The 11,109-nt window shown below is 44.8% G+C and overlaps 1 non-coding gene across 1 annotated transcript; it reads left to right on the top strand.

The window, feature by feature from the left end:
• The first annotated feature begins 2,345 nt into the window (after positions 1–2,345).
• Positions 2,346–2,452, top strand: LOC128128232 (small nucleolar RNA R71). Its single transcript, XR_008226093.1, has one exon. It is a non-coding gene; the product is annotated as a small nucleolar RNA R71 (small nucleolar RNA).
• Positions 2,453–11,109: the final 8,657 nt, after the last annotated feature.

Here is an 11,109-nt window from a genome sequence, read left to right as displayed (position 1 = left end):
GCCAACCGGTTACCGTTCGCGTTGGAATTAACTCATTCTTCTCGTTGGTAATGACCGTCATTCCTCCTTTCTTGGGCACCACCTGGACCGGACTCACCCATGGGCTATCGGAGATGGAGTAGATGATTCCTGCATCCAAAAGCTTTACCACCTCCTTCTTGACGACTTCTTGCATGTTCGGGTTTAATCTTCTTTGATGTTGCACCACCGGTCTGGCTCCTTCTTCTAAGTTTATTTTGTGAGAGCAGTAGGATGGACTTATTCCCTTTATGTCGGAGATGCTCCACGCAATGGCTTTCTTTCTTTTCTTCAGTACCCGTACAAGCTCTTCCTTTTCTGTTTTGGAGAGATCTGAGGCTATAATTACTGGCTTCTGATTTCCTTCTTCCAGAAAGGCGTATTCCAGATGGTGAGGCAGTGTTTTGAGCTCCAATTTAGTGTTCATAGTGGTGTACTCGCCGAGTGCAGGTATGGTACTCGGCGAGTTCATGGCGGCATTTGCGACTGCTGACTTTTCTTCAGGTGTACTCGGCGAGTAGATCGGGTCTACTCGGCGAGTAGGGCTTTCAGCTTGGTTTTTGAGTTCTTCATACTCTGCTTCCTCCAACAGTCTTTCAATCTCTAGTAAATCTTTCTCTGGATCAAATACTTCTTTAAAAGCTGCAACCTTGCTGGAATCTTCAGGTATGTCTCCTTCCAATAACTCGTCAAGCATGTCGATTGAGAACGCCGTGTCGTCACTACTCCTTGAGTACTTCATGGCTTGGTCTACCCCGAATGTTACTGAATCATCCCCCACTCGCAATGTGAGCTTTGAGTCTCTCATGTCTACGATGGCGCTAGCGGTGTTGAGGAAGGGTCTTCCAAGGATGATTGGTACTTGCGGATCCGCCTCCATGTCAAGAATGATGAAGTCAGCCGGGAAGACAAATTTGTCTACTTTCACTAATAGATCTTCACATATGCCTCTTGGGAAAGTAACCGTCTTGTTTGCTAAATGAATTGCCATCCGAATTGGCTTTGGCTCTGGGAGGTCCAGCTTTTTGAAGAACGAGTATGGCATAAGGTTTACACTCGCTCCCGAATCAGCTAAAGCATGAATTGCTGCCAAGTTGCCAAATTGGCAAGGTAAAGTTAAGCTCCCCGGATCACCCTTCTTCTTTGGTAATTTGTTTAACATGGCTGCGGAGCAATTCTCATTCAATACTACTTTCTGCACCTCTTCCATCTTTCTTCTATTAGTGAGGAGTTCCTTAAGGAACTTTGCGTACTTGGGCATTTGCATGACGGCTTCGATGAAGGGAATGTTTATTTGAAGAGTTTTAATATGATCAAGGAATTTCTGATACTCTTCTTCCTGCTTCTCCTTCTTGGCTCGGGCTGGGTATGGCATTGGAGGCTGGTAAGGTTTGACGGGTGGCTGATCATGCGGTTTTTCAGATGTACTCGCCGAGTACATCGGTCCTACTCGGCGAGTAGATCTCTCAGATTGTGAATGTTGGTTTTCAGCTTGTGCTTCCGTTTCTTCCTTCTGTGAGTCCTTATTCTCTTCAGTGCGAATGGGGGCCAGGGGAGTAATAACCTTCCCACTTCTTGTGGTAATAATGTTCACTTGCGCGCCTCGTGGGTTGTTCTCGGTTTTGCTAGGAAGCTCTCCCGGTGACCTTTGGTTTAGTTGTTGTGCGAGTTGCCCAAGCTGAGTTTCTATATTATGGATGGATGCTTGCTGGTTCCTGAGCATTGTTCTTGTTTCTTGGATAGCAGCATCGTGGTCACTGTGTCTTTTCTCGGAAGCAGCCACAAATTTAGTTAGCATATCTTCTAAGCTTGGCTTCTTCTCTTGCACCGACTCCTCTTTTTGGTAGAATCCTCTCCCTTTTTGCCTATACTTCTCCTCCTTGGCCTTCTTGTACTCTTCATAAGGCAGCCACTCCTTCTTTTGTTTTCGCCAGTCTTCTTCATACCGGTCACCGCTTGAATAACATACTTGTGCCTTTTTATTGCCGTGCTCATCTAAATCACAATCCCTAGTGAGGTGGGGTCCATTGCAGTTTTCACAACCCACCCGTATGGCATGGATAGTTTGATCCATTTTGTCCATTCTTCTATCCATGGTTTTTAACATGGCCATGACCGCGGATAAATCTTCAGTAGCAGCATATGCGGCTCCCCTCGTGACATCATTCCTTGGGTTGTGGTATTCTCTAGAGTGTTTAGAGAATTCTTCAATTAATTCTTTGATTACCGGGGGTGGCTTCTTCGTAAGTGGGCCCTGTGAGTCTAGCAGCTGCCGGGTCGTAACATTGACTCCATCATAAAAGATGGACACTTCTTGTTGGCTATTTAGATCATGGTGTGGGCAATTTCGTAGTAGACTTTTGTACCTCTCCCATGCTTCATACAACGACTCTCCAGCTTGTTGTTCAAAATTTGCAATGGCCTTCTTGAGTTTGGCTATTTTGGATGGTGGGCAAAAGTGATCTATAAATTCTTCCTTCATTTTGGCCCAAGTAGTGACTGACCCGGGAGGAAGTGATTTGAGCCAATCTTTAGCAACACCTTTGAAGGTTACCGGAAGCATCCGAAGTAGTTGAGTTTCACGGGTTACATTTGGAATGTTGAAATAGTCAGCAACATCATTTACTTCATCCAAATGTTTGTAGGCATCTTCATGATCTTTCCCATAGAAAGGTATTTCCTTAAGTGCAGCTAGGATATGACCTTTTAGTTCGAAGGTAGCAGTTGCGGGAATTGCGGGTTGCACAAGTCCCGGGCCATGGTCGTCGCGCATCCTCTTCTTCCATTCCCCCATGGGAATTTCATCAATGTTAGCCATTGTGAATGCTAACTCTTCCTCCGATCCGGTTTCTTGTTCGTACGTTGCCTCCTCTTCTTCCTCGGTCTCGTATCCAATATCTTCTTGGATTGGCTTTTCAATTGTCAAGGAAGCGCTTGAAGCTCCGGATTTGCTGCTCTTCTTTTTTCCGAAAACAGTCTTCAAGTTGGACAATGGTGATTTCTTTGGTGTGCTTGAACTCTCCACGTCCTTCCCTTTGTTTCTTTTCAATTCGGATTCGGGGTCTTCAAACGGGGGTACCAGTGGCGTGTTTGCTCCTCTGGTCATGAAAGTCCTGAAATTAATCAAATAAAAGCGTAAAAAGAACAAAAAAAATTGCAAACAACTAAAAGAAAAAAAAATCTAAATGAGCTGTTACTCGCCGAGTAGTCGCGAGTGCACTCGGCGAGTAGCAGTGATTTTTCAAAAAATTTTCTAAGTTTTCAATCTAACTAAAACAGATACTAGAACCTAATTGCTATTTACTAAACTGCAATAAATGAACTTTATGCAAGTAAACTCACACAAAGGATCGAAAAAAATTAGGAATTAGCTTAATTATTTAGAACCGTTCCCCGGCAACGGCGCCAAAAACTTGATGTGTGTAAATTCAACTAGTTTTATCCCTACTTTTTATTAATAATTTGAGCACACAAAGGCAGTGAACCTGTCTTTAAGTGGTATAGATTGATAAGTAAGGTATCGAACTCAGGGAACGGAAATTAAACTAATAGCTAATTTTAACTAAAACAAATAATAAAAGTAAATGGTTTTTCTCTAGTTTTGCAAGACTAGAAACTTAAACAGATTAAATTTAACTAATTAACTAAAGCAACAACTATTCACCAAATTTGACAAAGATGTTTCTATTTAGGTTCAACCAATTCACTCCTATGGTTATTTTAGTTAAGATAGATTAATTACTATTGGTTACCAATGATAATAGTTAGGTTCATGTTCATTACTCCTAACCCTTAGACAATTAACTAATTTAAGCGTTGATCAAGTGTTTAAACTAATTAATTCCCTAGATTAATTATTTGGGTTAAATAAGATTTGTAATGGTCAATTAAGTTATTAATTCAATTAACCTCTTGTTGATGGTTTCTCAAACAAGCTCACACATTAATCTTCCTATTTTCTTATTAATCTTAGTTTCATAATCATTACTTCTAAGCATATATTTTAGCATTCACATAGACATATGAGGTTAACAATTAAGTGATGTTCATGCAACCTAATTGCCTTCCAATTAACAGAAAATAGTAGTGATTAACACATAAGGTTCTTTAACAAACTTAATTTAACAAATCACCAATAGACAATTAAACAAGATTCAATAATTAAACCATAGGAGTTCTTTGGTATTCCCCAAACAGAAACAAAAACGAGTTTAGCTCATAGTTGCAGTAGAAACAAACAAAGAAGCAAAGTTTAAGAAAGCAAACATGTTTAATTCCTAAGTCTAAGTGGTAGAATTAACCTAATTGCTTGAATTCTTCCAACTCTTGAAGCTTAGGGTTCTTCAATGCCTTCTGAATCTTTTTATCGCAGGTAATTCTCCCAAAATTCGCCAGGGGGCCTCTCCCAAGTGATCAGGATTCGTCTTATAAAGATATCTCAAAACAGAGGGTACTCGGCGAGTAGCAGAATAAACTCGCCGAGTAGGTGTATAGTTATCCGTCTTGGATTAGGAATCGTAGCTATCTTCTGGAACAATCGCGTGTACTCGCCGAGTAATGCCGAACTACTCGCCGAGTAGGTCATTCTTGTCACCCTTTAATCTTCTTTTGCTTTCCTTTTCTCCTTTTTACATCCAAGCATATCTTTTGGGCTGAAAACACAATTCAAAGCATTTTAAGTACCTTTTGTCCAAATTATTCTCATAATTAACCAAAAATAACTAAGAATATATGTTAAATAATTAACTAATTATGCACATATCAGTGGTCCTGCATGAAGCGGGATGTCGCCTGGTATGTGGAGAGATGCCTGACCTGCAGGAAGGTCAAGGCAGAGCACCAGAGACCCCACAGCAAGATGCAGCCGTTAGACATTCCCGTATGGAAATGGGAGGACATCACTATGTATTTTATCACTAAGCTTCCCAGGACCGCATGGGGAGTTGATTCGATTTGGGTCATAGTGCATCGGCTGACCAAGAGCGCACATTTTATACCGATCCAGGAGAGTATATCGGCTGAGAAGCTAGCCGATATTTAAGTGTGCGAGGTAGTAGCACGGCATGGAGTGTCGGTATCAGTAGTATCAGATTGAGACGTCCTGTTCACTTCAGGTTTTGGAAGCGGTTTCATGACGAGATGGGGACTCATCTTCTTTTAAGCACCGCTTTCCACCCTCAAACGGATGGGCAGAGCGAGCGGACAATTCAGACTCTCGAGGACACGCTTCGGGCATGTGTTTTAGATTTCGGTGGCAGTTGGGATACGTATCTTCCGTTAGCGGAATTTTCCTATAACAACAGTTACCACGCCAGCATTGACCGCCCTCCCTTCGAGATATTCTACGGGAGGAAGTGTAGGACCCCGATTTGTTGGGGCGAGGTCAGTTAGCGAGTCATCGGGAGCACCGAAGTGGTGCTCAAGACCACAAAATTGACCCAGCTGGTTCGCGGTAGACTGCAGACTACGCAGAGTAGGCAGAAGAGTTACGCCGACAGGAGGCGTTCGGACTTGGAGTTTCAGGTGGGCGATATGGTCCTACTGAAGGTATCACCCTGGATGGGTGTTATCAGGTTCCGAAAGAGGGGAAAGTTGGGCCCCAGGTTCATTGGTCCTTTTAGGTTTTTGGCCTGGGTGGGTCGGGTTGCTTATCGGTGGATCTTCTAGTAGAACTTAGCCAAATCCATAGTACCTTCCATGTTTCTCAGTTGAGGAAGTGCTTGGTGGACGAGTCAGCAGTTGTGCCCTTGGAGGATATTCGGGTTGATAGCGGCCTGAATTATATTGAGAGGCCAGTTGCGATCTTAGATCGGAAGACGAAGACCTTGAGGAACAAGGTGGTTTGGTTAGTGAAGGTGCAGTAGCAGCACCGGAAGGGTTCCGAGTGGACGTGGGAGGCCGAAGATGAGATGAGGGAGCACTATCTAGAGTTGTTTTAAGTTTCAGCAGCAACAGACTTCGAGGACGATGTCTAAGATAAGTGGGGGAGAGTTGTAACTCCCCGATCCTCAGGTATGGTTTAAATAAGATTTCTTGGATTAAGGCCTACTCGTCGAGTAGCATCGGGGTGGGATAGCATGATAAGTGACCTACTCGACGAGTCCATATTAGGACTCAGCGAGTAGGAGCTGGCAGATGAAACCCTAAATCTTGGGGTTTTACACCATATTTAAAGGAACCTCAGCCCCCTTTGTGCCTTTTTACAATTCTAGAGAGCTCTATGAGACCCTAATCCGTGTGTGTGTGTGTGCCCCTTTTGTGTGTTGAAGCTTGAAAAAAAGGATCTTTGGAGGGAGAAGGCTTGGAGGAGAAAGAGATTGGAGCAAGTAGAGTTAGGAATCAGCATTTATCTCGGTTATCACCTTCTATAGGTACCCAAATTTCCATTTCCTTGTAGATCTCTTCTATTAGTTGATGTTTCAGGGTTTCTTTTATGAAATGTTAAGTCGATAAGATGAGCTATGGGCTAGATCTGAAGTTGTAACTTCAGATCTGGACCCTCCTTGGATTCTAGAAGCATAAATTTGCAGTCTTGGTCATGATTGAGGTCCCTCTTGAGCATGAAGCTCCATGAAGAACTTAAAATAGGCATTTAGAGCCTTTATAGCTATGCATGCACGTAAAGTTTGCAACTTTACGTGAAAAAGCATGCCCTAGAAGCTTGGATCTATGATTTGGAGCCGCTGCATGGCTTAAAGCATGTCTGTATAGAAAAAGGACTAAATGGACTCGGCGAGTCGCAAGGTTGGCTCGGCGAGTCATATGAAGATAGTCGTGGACTCGACGAGTAGGATGAGCAACTCGGCGAGTCCGATTAAGATTATCATATACTCGAGGAGTTGTATGAACAACTAGGCGAGTCGGATGAGTTTTCCCCAAGTTATGAACGCATGTGTATCCGTCGTGTTGCTAGAAGGAAACCCGACGAGTAGCCTTAAGGTTTCGATCGAAAGTCGTAAGAACTGGGCGAGTCACCCTGGTGACTCGGCGAGTGGAAGGGAGTTTCAAGGAACTCGACGAGTAGCATCGGGTACTCGGCGAGTTAAGGTCAACATGGACTGTTAACCTTGGTTAAGGACTTTGACTTTGATCAAGGGTAAAATGGTCATTATAGCCTCAATTCAGTTATCGATATCTGATTTAGTGTTTATGGATATTATAGCCGGAGAATTCCGGAGCAGCAGTCATCCAGCTTTGGATTTAGCATCTCAGCAGTTAGAGTTACTAGGTGAGTTTCCTTCCAGTAGGAACGGGGCTACGGCCACAATGCCGACCCGTCTAGTTAGCAGTAGATCCGGACTTTGGTCTGATGCAGTAGTTTAATGTGCTTGATGTCTTTGTGATTCAAGCATGTTTTTGTGCTATGTGTTCCGGACTTTGTTCCGATGCAGTATGTAGTATATATGCTTATGCTAGTTGATATGTTTATGCTATGCTATGTCCAGTCAGTTTCCACACTTCGGTCCGATGCAGGGGACGGGGACCCAGTCAGTTCCGGACTTCGGTCCGATGCAGTTAGTTCTGGACTTCGGCCCGATGCAGGGGACGGGGTCCCATTCAGTTCCGGACTTTGGTCTGATGCAGTTTCCAGACTTCGGTCTGATGCAAAGGGTAAGGCCTTGGTTAGTTCCGGACTTCGGTCCGATACAGTTTCCAGACTTCGGTTCGATGTAGTGGGCAAGGCCCAATAGTTATTTATGTGTTATTGAATGGTATGTGGTAGTTTGGGGGAGCTCACTAAGCTTCGTGCTTACAGTTTCAGTTTTTGGTTTCAGGTACTTTTACTAGTAAGGGGAAGAGGTCGGGATGGTAGCATCGCACACACCATAGCTTTAGTTTTCTTATCCTGGGAGTTTTCATTAGAAATTGTGATATGTTTTGATACAGTTGTTATGTTACGTTGTTATGATCTTTGGGATACTTGTTCCATAGTTTTTGTTGGTATGTTATCTATGATGTGATTTTTAGTATTATTAAAAAAATGGGTCATATTTTTTGGATGTTACAAGATTGGTGGGAGGAGGTTGGGAGAGCTATTGGAGATGATGCCACTATTGATGTGATGAATTGGAATGATTTATCGGACACGTTCAAGGCCGAGTTTTCACCTGTAATTGACGAGCAACAGCTTGCGAGGGAGTTCCAGGACCTCCAGCAGACTACGGAGACAGTAGCCGAGATCACCACTATGTTCAGGGAGAGGGCCCTTCTTGTTCCGCAGTATGTGGCGAGCGAGGAGATGAAAAGGGCCCGATACTATGAGATGCTAAGGAGAGACATACGGAATATTTTGAACTGATCTAGCTGCAAGATGGTGGAGGATATGATTGCGAGAGCTAGGAAAGGGAGCTGGATTTGGAGATGGAGAGGAAGAGGAAACCAAATGGGGTTCAGCCAGGTAGTTCGGGCAAAAAGCCCAAGGTATCAGATCATAGATCGAGGAGCCATCAGGGCCACAACCGGTGTGGCAAGTGCAACAAGATACACGAGGGGGCGTGCAGGACAGGGAGTTCGGGTAGCTTCAAGTGCGGCCAGTCTGGTCATATAAGCAGGGATTGTACTACTACCACCACCATGACAACAGTTTCAAATCTGATTTTCTTTCAAAGCAATCAGAGGGGCCACAAGAGGGCCCAGTGTCCGATATTAGCAGCAGCAGGACAGGTGGCGGTGCCTACTCCTGCTACGTTGAGGATTACAGATGGTTGTCAGGGCTGGGCAGAGGCGCCTACGGTGAGGAGCAGGGCTTTTCAACTTACTGTGGAGGAGGCACGTGCAGCTCCTGATGTTGTGAAGGATATGTATTCTCTCCTTATATCTTTATGTGTATTGATTGTCGCTTATGTTTACGCGTTTTATTATATGATCGTTCTCAGTGAACGATATATGAGCTCTGGTACTGTTCGATTCAAGGGCTACCCGATCTTTTATGTCGCTCGCACTTCGCAAGAGATTTGTTGGAGCTCTGAGGGAGCAAGAATCTCCAATAGATGTAGAGATAGTGGATGATAAGACCATTCGGGTTGTGAGGGTTCATCGGGGATGTACATTGTAGTTGTTCAACTAGCAGTTTTCCGTGGATTAGGTCCCCATTCCCCTGCGAGGGAATAAGGTTATCATGGGTATGGGCTGGCAGAGCCCCAATGGGGCAATGATTTACTGCGAACAACAGTTAGTGAGTGTTCAGACTCATAGTGAGGGATGGTTAGTGATTTAGGGAGAGAGGCCATAGGGTGGACCGTCTTTATGTTCAACGGCGAGATCAAGGCGCTACCTCCAGCAGGGTTGTGCAAGCTATGTCACCTATGTTATGGATACCCGGGATAAGGGTAAGGCAACCATGGATGATGTACCAATCATACGGGAGTACCCGGACATGTTCCCATAGGATTTGCCTGGTGTACCTCCGGAGAGATAAGTAGAGTTCAGGATTGACCTAGTCTCTGGTGCGGCTCCGACAGCCAAGACACCATATCGGTTGGATCCTCCCGAGATGCAGGAGTTGTCTACTCTGTTGCAGGAGCTATTAGACAAGGGATTTATCAGACCGAGTAGTTTACCATGGGGACCCCGATCCTATTTGTGAAGAAGAAGGATGGGTCACATCAGATGTGCATAGATTACCGGGAGCTGAACAAGGAAACGGTGAAGAACCATTACCCCCTCGCGTGGATTGATGATTTATTTTACCAGCTTTAGGGGGAATATATCTTGGTTCTCCAAGATCGATCTGCGATCAGGTTATCACCAGATGCGAGTCAGGGACGACGATGTACAGAAGACAGCCTTTCGGACTCGCTATGGTCACTATGAGTTCGTGGTGATGCCGTTCGGCCTCACCAATGCTCTAGCCACGTTCATAGACCTCATGAACCGCGTGTGTAGACCGATGCTGGACCGGTCTGTGATAGTCTTCATTGATGATATCTTGGTTTATTCCAAGACTCAGGAGCCGCATGAGGAGCACCTAAGAGAGGTGCTGGAGACACTGAGGAAGGAGATACTTTTTGCAAAGTTCTCCAAGTGTGAGTTCTGGTTGCGCGAAGTGTAGTTTATGGGGCCCCTTATCAACCAGAAGGTTATTCTGGTCGATCGGGACAAAATAGAGGTCGTGATGCAGTGGGAGGTTCCGAGGTCTCCATATGATATTCAGAGTTTTCTTGGTACGGTGTGTTATTATCGGAGATTCATATAGGATTTCTCCAAGATTTTTGTCACTGACCAAGAAGTTGGTGACATTCCGCTAGGAGCCTAAGCAGTAGGCAACCGTCGAGTCTCTCAGACAGCGGTTATGCAAGGCACCGATTCTGACCTTGCTGGAGGGCATCCACGAGTTCGTGGTTTCTTATGACACCTCGATCATGGGTATGTGTGCAGTGTTGATGCGGAGGGGTCACGTGATAGCATACGCTTCGAGAAAGTTGAAGCCTCACGAGGCGAGCTATCCGGCGCACGATTTGGAGCTGGGGGATGTATTTTTCGCCCTCAATATTTGGCAGCATTACCTCTATGGGGTTCGTTGTATCATTTACACGGACCACAAGAGTTTGAGGTACCTCATGGATCAGCCGAATCTGAACATGAGGCAACGTTAGTGGTTAGATGTCGTGGCCTCGTTTGAGTATGACAGTCGTGGGTTGTTGACCTTGCATAGGAGGTTTTAGGTTCCTTACTGGGGCAGAGTATGATAGGTTCTGATGGAAGAGGCCCACAAGTTGAGGTTCTCCATCCATACCAAGGTCACGAAGATGTATCGGGATCTTCGCCCTGATTATTGGTGGCCCTGCATGAAGTGGGGCATTGCATAGTATGTGGAGTGGTACTTGGCCTGCAGGAAGGTCAAGGCCCAACACCAGAGGCCTCACGACAAGATGCATCCGTTAGATATTTCCGTATGGAAATGGGAAGATATCACTATGTATATCATCACGAAGCTTCCCAGGACTGCATATAGAGTAGATTCGATTTAGGTCATCTTGGATCAGTTGACCAAGAGTGCTCATTTCATCCCGATCTAGGAGAGTATACCAACTGATAAGCTAGCTGAGATTTATGTACGCGAGGTAGTGGCACATCATGGAGTTCCAATGT

Source organism: Lactuca sativa, chromosome 8, assembly GCF_002870075.4.
Source record: "Lactuca sativa cultivar Salinas chromosome 8, Lsat_Salinas_v11, whole genome shotgun sequence".
Classification (NCBI taxonomy): domain Eukaryota; kingdom Viridiplantae; phylum Streptophyta; class Magnoliopsida; order Asterales; family Asteraceae; genus Lactuca; species Lactuca sativa.
This window is presented reverse-complemented; position numbering and strand designations above follow the sequence as displayed.